This window comes from Schistocerca cancellata, chromosome 3, assembly GCF_023864275.1.
Source record: "Schistocerca cancellata isolate TAMUIC-IGC-003103 chromosome 3, iqSchCanc2.1, whole genome shotgun sequence".
In the NCBI taxonomy this organism is placed as follows: Eukaryota; Metazoa; Arthropoda; class Insecta; order Orthoptera; family Acrididae; genus Schistocerca; species Schistocerca cancellata.
Genome location: NC_064628.1, coordinates 307,564,420 through 307,577,671, shown reverse-complemented (window position 1 = coordinate 307,577,671; position 13,252 = coordinate 307,564,420). Strand labels below are relative to the sequence as shown.

Here is a 13,252-nt window from a genome sequence, read left to right as displayed (position 1 = left end):
TTTATGCTTAAGTGCCAAGCAAATACTCCATAATGATATTTGTGATTAATAATGTGAATATATGTAGCACAATTTGTGCAAGTAACAGCCAGAATAACAGAACTAAAAAAATCTCTATATAGACTAAGCTTACATGCCTGGAGGTCAGAACAGAGTTTTATATACCGCTGCAAAAGTCTATAACAGGAGGCCACTATAACTGACAAACATGACCTCCATAGTACAAATATTTGAGTTACTGTATTCAAAATTTATATCCCTGAATGCAAATACTCTAATATATTGTCAGACGAGTAGCTAATGAGATATTCTTTTACTTTAATTTAGAATATTTGGGGATTTTCAATTCCTTGCCTGATGCCTACTAACAAACTATTACAGACATTCACGTCAGATATTAAAGATGCACTGTAACACTACAGAGGTGTATATAGACTGGATGAAAACTGTATTTACTTCTTGAATGTGTCGAGAATTCCAGAGTTCCTCCTGAATTCATTCTTGTAATTAACTACAAGAACCATTATGGATTGTATGTATCAGGAGGTAAGTGTCAGGATCCCCACACCCCTGCAAGATGTTCGGCTAACAACTTTACACAATAGGCACCTCTCTTATCAGATCATATCACAGTACTGAGTGAAAGTATCCAGAGTATGCTAGCAATCCTGTCTGCAAGCCAACATAATGAAAGTGATTTGTAAGTACAAAGCAAGAACAAATGTGCTTTCAGGATAATCTATACTTATGTCACTGCCATAGCAGCTTTTTATCCATCTGAATGCTTGGGAACTTGACACACAGAACTTTATCCAGTGTCTGCCTATTTAATTCTACTTTTGGTACCTGTAAGATAAATTGATTTCTTTGTACCCGAGTTGGCTACAAATCAGCTGTAAGCCTCTTCATTATTCTCCTGGCTGTGTCCAGAATGGGCATGCTTAAGCCCATCATCAGCAAACCTTATAGTTTTAGAAGAGTCTCCCAGAGTCCCAAGTAAAACATTCAGGGTAGACAGAAAAAAGTGTGAAACAAGTACCAAACCTCATGGCACACCGTATTTAATTGTAAAATATAAACTTTCACGGCGAGAATTGTCACAATTAATAAAATATTCTGGGCTATTATGCTGTGGTCAAAGGGATTTCACTTTAAAACCCAACATTTTGTCCCCATCTGTGGAGGACATTTTTCAGGGGGATCATCGCTTTGTTAAATGTACGATACACACCCTTGCTATTGAGTCAATAGTGAGCCAAGATGTGAATTGGACATTCAACAAAGCTATTATCTCCCTTGAAATTGATAATGTGACAAACTGTCTTTACGAGGTGCATTCAAGTTCTAAGGCCTCCGATTTTTTTTCTAATTAACTACTCACCCGAAATCGATGAAACTGGCATTACTTCTCAACGTAATCGCCCTGCAGACGTACACATTTTTCACAATGCTGACGCCATGATTCCATGGCAGCGGTGAAGGTTTCTTTAGGAGTCTGTTTTGACCACTGGAAAATCGCTGAGGCAATAGCAGCACAGCTGGTGAATGTGCGGCCACGGAGAGTGTCTTTCATTGTTGGAAAAAGCCAAAAGTCACTAGGAGCCAGGTCACGTGAGTAGGGAGCATGAGGAATCACTTCAAAGTTGTTATCATGAAGAAACTGTTGCGTAATGTTAGCTCGATGTGCGGGTGCGTTGTCTTGGTGAAACAGCACACGCGCAGCCCTTCCTGGACGTTTTTGTTGCAGTGCAGGAAGGAATTTGTTCTTCAAAACATTTTCGTAGGCTGCACCTGTTACCGTAGTGCCCTTTGGAATGCAATGGGTAAGGGTTATGCCCTCGCTGTCCCAGAACATGGACACCATCATTTTTTCAGCACTGGCAGTTACCCGAAATTTTTTTGGTGGCGGTGAATATGTGTTCTTCCATTGAGCTGACTGGCGCTTTGTTTCTGGATTGAAAAATGGCATCCACGTCTCATCCATTGTCACAACCGATGAAAAGAAAGTCCCATTCATGCTGTCGTTGCGCGTCAACATTGCTTGGCAACGTGCCACAGGGGCAGCCATGTGGTCGTCCATCAGCATTCGTGGCACCCACCTGGATGACACTTTTCGCATTTTCAGGTCGTCATGCAGGATTGTGTACACAGAACCCACAGAAATGCCAACTCTGGAGGCGATCTGTTCAACAGTAATTCAGCGATCCCCCAAAACAATTCTCTCCACTTTCTCGAACAAGTCATCAGACCGGCTTGTGCGAGCCCGAGGTTGTTTCGGTTTGTTGTCACATGATGTTCTACCTTCATTAAACTGTTGCACCCACGAACGGACTTTCGACACATCCATAACTCCATCACCACGTCTCCTTCAACTGTCGATGAATTTCAGTTGGTTTCACACCACGCAAATTCAGAAAACGAATGATTGCACGCTGTTCAAGTAAGGAAAACATCACCATTTTAAGTATTTAAAACAGTTCTCATTCTCGCCGCTGGCGGTAAAATTCCGTCTGCCATACGGTGCTGCCATTTCTGGGACGTATTGACAATGAATGCGGCCTCATTTTAAAACAATGTGCATGTTTCTATCTCTTTCCAGTTGGGAGAAAAAAAATCGGAGGCCTTAGAACTTGAATGCACCTTGTACTATAAATATGACTCCACTGACGTGAGAAGGCTTTTCAAGCCATAACTTTTTAATTTCTCTAATATGATTTCATGTTCTATACAATCAAAGGTCTTAAATAGATTTCAGGAAACCCCACCAGGGTTATCTCTCTGTTTGGTTCCATTGAAATTGAATTTCTTAAAATTGTATGGTAAGTATTTCACAGCCACTGGCAAGTCCACATTAACAGAACTGAGAAAATGCACATGACTGTACAGTGGATATAAAAACCAATAACTTGAGAACAGAATGAGATATTGTTGTGTCTCAATTTTAAATATAGTCTCAATATCCTATTTACATTTCACAGACAGCAATGTATTGGCTAAAATCAACCACATGCAAAGTTTATACAGTGCATTTTTATCTTTTCAAACTCTTTAAAATTCCATGTAATGCTTTACTTAATTTGATGCAGCACAGTAAGTATGACAAATAACAAAAAGAAATTCAGTCCTTTATTAAGCAAAGATATCAAATGTAAGACGTGCCTACAGATGTACTCAACATATGAAATACCCTACACATCAAATAACAGTGTAGTGTCTTTTCTGTCAGACATGTCTGATGTATAACTAGAGAAAAGATACATACTGCCAAACAGAAATTTAAAGAGGCCTCTGGAGAAAAGAGAAGCAGCTGCATGAATATCAAGAGCTCAAATGACAAACCACAGCTAAGCAAAGAAGAAATATATGAAGGGGAAATGGAAATGAGCGTATGTCACTGTTGGCTGGGAGGCCCCATGCGGGGGAGTTTGGCCGCCGTATTGCAAGTCTTTTTAGTTGACACCACTTCAGCAACTTGTGGGTCAATGATGATGAAAATGATGATGAAGGACACACAACACCCGGTCTCCTGCTGGGAATCAAACCCAGGACCCCTGCATGATAAGCGGAAATGCTACTGCTACGCTACGGAGGTGGACATATGGAGGGGCTATATGAGGGAAATGAATTTGAAGGCAATATTATAGAAATGGAAGAGGAAGTAGATGAAGATGAGTTGGGAGACGTTATACTGCAGGTACAATTTGAGATCAGGGGTAAAACATAGGGAATGATAGGTTATTTAGAACTTGTAGAGAAATCAAACAGCAGTTGTAATAAACAAAGGGCATGAAAGGGAAGCATGGTTGAGAAGGGAGTGAGACATGGTTGTTGTATATACACAATGTTATTCAATCTGTATACTGGGCAAGCAATAAAGGAAGCCAAAGATAAATTTGAAGAAGGAATTAAAGTTCATAGAGAAGAAATAAAACCTCTGAGGTTTGCAGATAGCACTATAATTTTGTCAGAGACAGCACAGGACTTGAAATTGCAGTTAAATGGAAGGATATAAGAGGAACATTACTGAAAGCCGAACAAGGGTATTGAATGTAATCAAATTAAATTAGGTGGTCTTCAAGGAATTGGCTTAGGAAATGAGACACTGAAAGTACTAGATTAATTTTGCTATTGTGGCAGTAAAATAGATGACGGTGGCCAAACTAAAAAGGATGTAAAATGTCGACTGAATTTTAACAAGGAACGTATTACTGACAATTGTTAGTTGTAGAGAAGTGAAACATGGCCAATACGAAGTCCAGACAACGAGAGAGTAGCTTTTGAAATGTTGTGCTATGGCCGAATGTTGAAGATTAGATAGGTACTAATGAGAAGGTCACTAATGAGAAGTACTAAGTAAAATTGGGGAGGAAAGAAATTTGTGCCATAACTAAAAACAGGGATTCGTTGATAGGACATACTGTGAGACAACAAGGAATCATCAATTTAGTACCGGAAGGAAGAATGGAGAGAGGAGGGGGAGGGGAGGGGGGCGACGATTACAGTAAGCACATTGAAATGAATGTAGGTTGCAGAAAGAAGATATCACGAGATGTAGAGGCTTACACAGGGTAGAGTAGCATGGAGATCTGTATCAAACCAGTCTTTGAACTTAAGAGCACAACAACAGTTCTCTCTATTACCAAACGTACTGTTCCTTGATGCTTCATGGTGTGGCCTGTCAACTGATACCTTCCTTTAGTCAGGATGAACAATGAGATTCTTTTCTTACCGATTTGATTCAGTACCTCTTCCGCAGTTATCTGATCTACCTATCTAATCATTAAAATTCTGCTATAGCACCAAATTTCAAAAACTTCTATTTTGTTTTCTCTGTACTGTCCATTGTAGTCTCTCACTTCTGTACAATGGTATACTCCAATCAAATACTTGTATTAGACTTTAAAATATTTCTGCCTTTTGGAAGCACTTTTCCTGCTATTGACAATCCACATTTTATATCCTCTCAATCTTGGACACCGTCAGTTATTTTGCTGTTCAAATACACACATAAAAAAAGTTTTGCATCACCCTGGTTCCCAGAACTCCTGATGATAGACATTGACTGTGGATATTGTATCATAGACACAGTCCCTTTGACTGTTCAGAGATGTCACTAAACCTGCCCAAAGATGTAAACAACCATGTATGAGCAGCGCCTATTAGATGGAGGGGTCGGACAACCGATCAGTTCCAGTCATTCCACCAGGAAGGAGGTACATGGCTTGTGTTGTCTGTAGTTCAACCATGCCTACAAGGTCAATACCATGGTTTGATAGTGTCTGCACTATTACTTTGTGCCAGGAAGGGCTCTCAACTCAGAGTGAACCAAAGCAATGTTGTTCGGACATGGAGGAGATACAATGAGATGGGAACTGTCGATGATATGCCTCGCTCTGGCCACCAAAGGGCTACCACTGCAGTGGATGACTGCTACCTATGGATTATGGCTCGGAGGGTCTGCCCCGATAGCTGAGTGGTCAGTGTGACCAATTGCCGTCCTACAGACGTGGGTTCACTTCCCGGCTGGGTTGGGGATTTTCTCTGCTCAGGGACTATGTGTTGTGCTGTCTTCATCATCATTTCATCCCCATCTGGTGTGCAGGTTGCCCAATGTGGTGTCAAATGTAATAAGACCTGCACCAAGGTGGCCGGACCTGCCCCACAAGGGGCCTTCCGGCCAGTGATGCCAAATGCTCATTTCCTTTTCCATGGCTCGTAGGAACCCTGACAGCAATGCTACCATGTTGAATAGTGCTTTTTGTGCAGCCACAGGACGTCATGTTATGTCTCAAATTGTGGGCAGTAGGCTGCATGATGTGCAACTTCACTCCCGACGTCCAAGGCGAGGTCCATCTTTGCAACCATGACACCATGCAGTGCGGCACAGATGGGCCAAACAACATGCCGTATGGACTGCTAAGGATTGACATCACATTCTCTTCACCGATGAGTGTCGCATATGCCTTCAACCAGACAATTGTTGGAGATGTGTTTGGAGGCAACCTGGTCAGGCTCAACACCTTACATACACTGTCCAGCGAGTGCAGGAAGGTGGAGGTTCCCTGCTGTTTGGGGTGGAATTATGTGGGCTGACATACACCACTGGTGGTTCAGAAGTTCAAATGTGTGTGAAAACTTATGGGACTTAACTGCTAAGGTAATCAGTCCCTAAGCTTACACACTACTTAACCTAAATTATCCTAAGGACAAACACATACACCCATGCCCGAGGGAGGACTCAAACCTCCGCCAGGACTAGCCGCACAGTCCATGACTGCAGTGCCTTAGACCACTCGGCTAATCCTGCACGGCCAACTGGTGGTCATGGAAGGCGCTGTAACAGCTGTACAATATGTGAATGCCAGCCTCCGACTGATAGTGCAACCATATCGGAAGCACATTGGCAAGGCATTCTTCTTCATGGACGACAATTTGTGCCCCCATCCTGCACATCTTGTGAAAGACTTCCTTCAGGATAATGACATAGCTCTACTAGAGTGTCCAGCATGTTCTCCAGACATGAGCCCTACCAAACATGCTTGGGATATACTGAAAAGGGCTGTTTATGGATGATGTGACCCACCAACCACTCTGAGGAATCTACACTGAATTGCCATTGAGGAGTGGGACAATCTGGTTGTAGTTAGTTTACCATGATGAATACAGGCATGCATCAATGCAAGAGGATGTGCTACTGCGTATTAGAGGTAATGGTATGTACAGCGATCTGGACCACCACCTCTGAAGGTCTCACTGTATGATGGTACAACATGTAAATTGTAGTTTTCGTGAGCAATAAAAAGGGTGGAAATTATGTTGATCTCTATTCCAATCTTGTGTACAGGTTCCAGAACTCTCAGAACTGAGGTTATGCAAAAGCTTTTGATGTGTGTAGTAGTACTCACCTACTACTTAGAGTCTTATATCACAATCTAATTTCCTCAGCATTACCTGATTTAATTCTGTATTCCATCAGCAATGTTTTCTTCCCCCCTCCCCCGCAATCTTATAACCACTTTTGAAGGCACTATCCATTCTGTTTCATACATATTCCACACATATTCCATTTCTACCAGAATTATAGTGCCATCACCAGGCAGCATGTAAATATCTTATCCCTCAATATTAGTACCATTCCCAAACAGCTTGCACAATGTACAGCTTGAATAACACTGGGGTACAACCCTGTCTCCTCCCTTGTCAACTATATCCTTCCTCTCATGCCTTTCTTTTCCTGTAACTGCAGTCTGATTTCTGTACAAGTTATGCAGAGAGTGGTCAGAAACAGTCTGAAATCTTGTAAGGGTGTTGCAAGGGAGGTTGTGCAGAGAAATAATTGCTAAGAAAAAAATTCAACACGTTGCGCCATTTCCCAGTTACTTGGCACTGAAGTTAGCCAATAAATTCATCGCACACACAAATTCAAGCAGCCTGCCATAAACAGTGTCACCAACTTTGTTCTTCATTTGGTTCCCTAAAACTGAACAAAGTAGCTTTTGCTTACTTCACTTAAATTTATCACTTCTCAAAAAGGCAAATTTTATCTGGCAATGAGCATTTCAACAAGTGCTAACTTACGGATCCACAGATGTCTGTCCATTACCACATTATAGAGCATGCAACTGCTTTAATTTGTGCATGAAAATCCGATTGGCTAACTTCAATGCTAAATGACTTGGAAATGGCACAACATACTGAAGTTTTTTCTTAACCATTATTTCTCAGCTCAACCTACTCTACAACACTTTCAGAAGCTTTTCAGACTGTTTCTGACTAACCTCTACAATATTTCGCTCCCTGTATTTGATCCCTGAACCAATAACTTTAATGTTTCAAAGTCTGTGCCCCAGTCAATGTTGACAAAAGTGTTCTCTAAATCTACATATGCAATAAATGTAGTTCTGCCTTTCTTCAGTCTATCTTCTACAGGGTCCAGTAACATTAATGTGTCCATCACCTATGTTCGACGTCATTGTGCAGTAACCACTCACAGATGACAGATGGCAGCACTAGCAGTGGAAGGTATATAAGGTGAGTCAGAAGGGGAAGGGGAGGAGAAGATGTGTAAAAAAGTATATACCTGTGAGACATTGTAGAGTGCGCAACGATTTCCAACTACTCTTTGTGTTAGTGATTCTGGGCTAGCCAGATCTAGTTGTTTGACAGGGGCCTTGCATGCCAGTGCCCCCCTCACATGGCACCAGCCCATATGCACCAAAGCTAAGCTAAGGCAGACAGTAGGCTCGTACCTATGTCTGAGTCACAAATATCTCAAGTTCCACCTTCTTCTAAATCTTCTATGGAGTCCTCAGTTGCTTCCATAGCTGACAGGGCTTCAAGTTTCCCATGCAACCAAACTGTACATTCATCCATTCACATCCCACTCACATTAATATATGATTCACAAACACAAACTCATGGTACAATAATGAGGAAATTCAGTAAAGACAACAAAAAGGGCAACAAGTGCCAAGAGCCAACAGTGACCTCACACCTGGAAGAAGCTTTCACACATCAAAACAAGATTTCTGTTCTGAAAAAGAAGGAGTTTCCCATGCAACCAAACTGTACATTCATCCGATCACATACCACTCACATTAATACATGATTCACAAACACAAACTCATGGTACAATAATGAAGAAATTCAGTAAAGACAGCAAAAAGGACAACAAGTGCCAAGAGCCAACAGTGACCTCACACCTGGAAGAAGCTTTCACACATCAAAACAAGATTTCTGTTCTGAAAAAGAAGGCCTCTACAGTGTCTTCTGTGTGAAACACAAAACAACAACCAGTCCAAGAAGATGAAAATGGAATGGAAACTGATCCCATTTCCAATGTGCCAATCTCCAACCACTTTCGTGCACTTTCTGATGATGAAACTGATAACAGTCCCATACCATCTGTTCCAGACCAAACTCAGACTGCCAATTCCTCCAAACCAGAATTGCCAGAAATTCTTTCATGAATCACAGAATTGCAATTTGCAACCTAAATACCTCAAATGTGGTCAAGCTCGCAAGACTGCGTAATGCACAAAACTGCTAAATGTTGCACCACCTTGTTGAAATTGCAAGGACAGTCATACGGCCAACTACCAGAAATGCCTGTCTACTTAGAGATACTTCATGCCTGCAATAAACAGAAGGCCAAGATGAGGAGATCTCCAGTCCAAGACAGATTGGAAAGGCAAAATCCTCCTTCACCTAATCCTTACCAATCAAACTTACATCATTATCTAAAATGAAGACTATCATGTCCAACCAATATTCAGCCCCTACTGATTGCAAAGTTGGCTGGAGCCACCTGCCAACCCCTTCTCACTCTCAAAGTAACAATCGGACTCCTGATGGAACACCAGCAAATATCACACCTGACTTCTGATTTATTCTTGGAATCAAACAATAGAAAGTCCAAAAACTGATCCTGACCACATAATCCTGCCTGCTGACAAAGGCTCCACCACTGTTGTTTTGAACTGCAATCACTACCTGGCAGAAGGACGATGCCAGCTGTCAGATTCATCCACCTACAAACCCTGCCACAGTGAGCCTATTCCAGAAATCCATCAGCATCTCCAGTCTCTCCTCCATTCATTAGGCCCATCCCAGAATCCCTCCCCAGAGTCCATCTCTCTTCTCACCCCTACCACTCCCTGCACTCCTTCCTACCTTCTACCTGCTTCCTAAAGTCCATAAATCCAACCACCCAGGATGCCACCACTACGGCTGGTTACTGTGCCTCCACTGAGAGAACCTCTCCTCTCATGGACCAATACCTTCAACCTATTACCTGTAACTTACCCTCCTATATTAAAGATACCAACCATTTCCTCCACTGACTCTCCACAGTTCCTGTTCGTTTGCCACATGGTGTCCTGCTCGTCACTATTGATGTCACTTCCCTTCACACTAACATCCCTAATGTCCATGGCCTTACCACTATTGAACATTATCTTTCCCAACGCCCAACAGGTTCCAAACCAACCACCACCTTCCTAGTCGCCATGACCAACTATATTCTCACCCACAGTTACTTCTCCTTTGTAGGCATTACCAACAAACAGATCCAGGGTACGGCTATGGGCAACCACATGGCCCATCCTACGACAACCTGTTCATGGCTCATCTACAGGAATATCTCCTAAACACCCAGAATCCCAAACCTCTCATCTGGTTCAGATTCACTGATGACATCTTCATGATCTGGATCAAGGATGACGACACCCTATCCACATTCCTGCAGGACCTCAACACCTTCTCCCCCATTTGCTTCACCTGGTCCTATTCAACCCAATAAGCCATCTTACTCAATGTCAACCTCCTCCTCAAAGATGTCTATATCAAACATACTAACCACCAGTAGAACCTCCACTTTGACAGCTGCCACCCATTCCATACCAAGAAGTGCCCTCCATACAGCTTAGCTACTCATGGTCATCGCATATGTATTGATGACCGGTTCCTCTCAAAATACACCGAAGGTCTCATTGAGGCCTTTACAGACCATAACTACCCTCCCTACTTTTTACAAAAACAGGTCTCCCATGCCTTATGTTTCCAGTCAACCAACACCTCCCAAAGTCCCACCATCCAGCCACATAGTAGCATTCCCCTTGTGGCTCAGTTTCACCCAGGACTGGAGCAACTAAACAGTCTCTGCCAGTGTTTTGTCTACCTCTTGTCATGCCTTGAGATAAGAACTGTTCTACCCATTATCCTTCCCACCCCTCCCACAGTGGTATTTACCACCCACTGAACCTACACAATTTCCTCATTCATCCGTACACAAACCCCACTCCCAAGCCATTGCCTCTTGGCTCATATCCCATTAAGAGACCTAGATGCAAGACCTGTCCCATACATCCTCCCACCACCATCTACTCAAGTCCAGTCACAAACCACCTATCCCATCAAAGGCAGTGTACCTGTGAAACCAATCATGTGATCCACATGCTAAGCTGCAACCCATATGCTGCATTCTGAGTGGGCACGACAAGCAACAAGCTGTCTGTCTGCATGAATGGCCACCAACAAACTGTGGCCAAGAAACATCTGGAACACCCTTTTGCTGAGAACGCCACCCAACATGATCTTCTTCAGTTCAATGACTGCTTCACAGCCTGTGCCATCTGGATTCTTCCAACTAATACTACCTTCTCTGAATTGCATAGGTACGAACTCTCCCTGTAATATATCCTATGTTCTCGTAACCCTCCTGGTCTCAACCTCCGTTAGTCATTGTCCTCACCCATCAGTCCCTTCTCTATTCCCATTCCAGCACTATACAGCCCTCTATTCCACCAATACACCCAGTCTAAAACTTCATTCCTTTTCCACTACCCCCCCCCCCCCCAAATCTCTCCTCTGCCCACTGTCTAACCTCCCAACTGCACTTAGCTGCCCTACTCTCCAACTTGTCCCTACATGCTCCCAGCAGCACTTTACTGTCCCCCACCCCTACCCTGCTATCCCTCCCCCTCCCTGCCCCAGCCTCCTCCTTTCCCCCACCCGGTTGCCTCTCTCATAAAGCATTGCTGCTCGCAGTCTGGCTCCAGCTACCAGAGACTTAAGTCATGTGTGTGTGAGTTGCATTTGCATGTGTGTATGTGTGTGTGTGTGTGTGTGTGTGTGTGTGTGTGTGTGTGTGTGTGTGTTGTAGGTCTATTTTTGATAAAGGCCTTGTTGGTTGAAAGCTAACTTTCTGACAGTCTTTTGTTGTGCCTTTCTGTGACTCAATATATGGGTGTGGTTTTTCAACACTCTCATTTCCAAAAGAAACACCACCACCTATAGAGATCATTACTCATAGAAACATAGATCAAGCAATTCACACTCTCACAGATATTACTGAAAGCTACAACATTGCAACAGCCACCACTGTTCTCCGTTCAGCCCATCAACTTCTACTGGAACATATGCAGGAACTCATTGCTGAGAAGAGACACTACAGATGTCACTGCCAAACTTTCGGGGTCCAGTAGATCAGCCAATATATTAGACACCAGCTACAGCAACACCGAAACCAAATGTGGGATCAGACCCTCAATGAAGTAGAACAAAATCAGAACATATTTTGGCAGATTACCAAATTAGGGAGATAACTCTAAGCAACCAGCAGACCCCTCTAAGGTCCAAATGGACTAGTCCTGCTGGCAAGGCTGAAGACATGGTGAACTCTCTTGAGCTTCAAGTTACCACGCCAAATATCAAATATCAAGAGAGCAACAACCACAAAGAGATGGTTATTCAATAGGACTCAAGAACATTATGCCTCAACATTAAAACCTCATTTCCTATTATCACTTCTGACATCATATATGGACACATTGAAGCCCTTGGCATCAAAGAGGCACCAGGGCCTAACTGAGTCACTCGACCTCAAACAGTTGCCACCAAATGGTATCATCTTCCTAATAAATATTTACAATGCTTGTTTAAAAGCGTGCTTGGGGATTATTTGTCAGGAACCAGAAGAAATCAGTGACATGTGTGAGCAGAGAACTGCAGATGTGACAGTCAACTATCAGGTGCATTCTACACAGAGTCTGCATGTAAAACCAGACTGGCTGCAGTTATTGCATATGCTAGCTACTTGGGACAATGAAATTTGTTATGACTTTTGCAGCAGCTACTGGGGTAAGAAGTTTTTTCGTAGAAGCTTGTCTTCAGCGACAAAGCCAAGTTCAATGTGCCTGGAAAGATGAATCATTATAATGTGCATGTTTTGGGCACAGAGCACCCAAATGAGATTGTGCAATACATTTGTGATTCACCTAAACTGTGACTGCTTTTGTTTACCTGGACACACTGTACCTGTGTCTTATGGAATAATTACAGCAAGACAGTGGAGCAGTGGTGGCTGGTGCTCATTTTCATTGGTAGGGCTCAGAAAAAACCTCACTAAACTTTATAATGGAATTGATCTGAATTGTTTGTTGTATAACTTCCATTTGAATCATACTGCTAAAAAACACTAGAAAAATAGTAATTTACCAGTAGTAATTATGCAGTTATAAATACATGCCTAATCCAAGAAATACTGTAGCTAGCAATAAAGCACACTAGGTGATCAAAAGTATCCAGACACCCCCAAAAACATACATTTTTCATATTATGTGCATTGTGCTGCCACCTACTGCCATATACTCAATATCAGTGACCTCAGTAGTCATTAGACATTGTGAGAGAGCAGAATGGGGAGCTCAACGGAACTCACAGACTTTGAACGTGGTCAGGTGATTGGGTGTCA

The 13,252-nt window shown here is 42.6% G+C and overlaps 1 protein-coding gene across 1 annotated transcript in view; it reads right to left on the bottom strand.

The window, feature by feature from the left end:
• The window catches only part of LOC126176703 (uncharacterized), a 244,902-nt gene that overhangs the window by 195,864 nt on the left and 35,786 nt on the right, over positions 1 to 13,252 (bottom strand). The window lies entirely within an intron of this gene.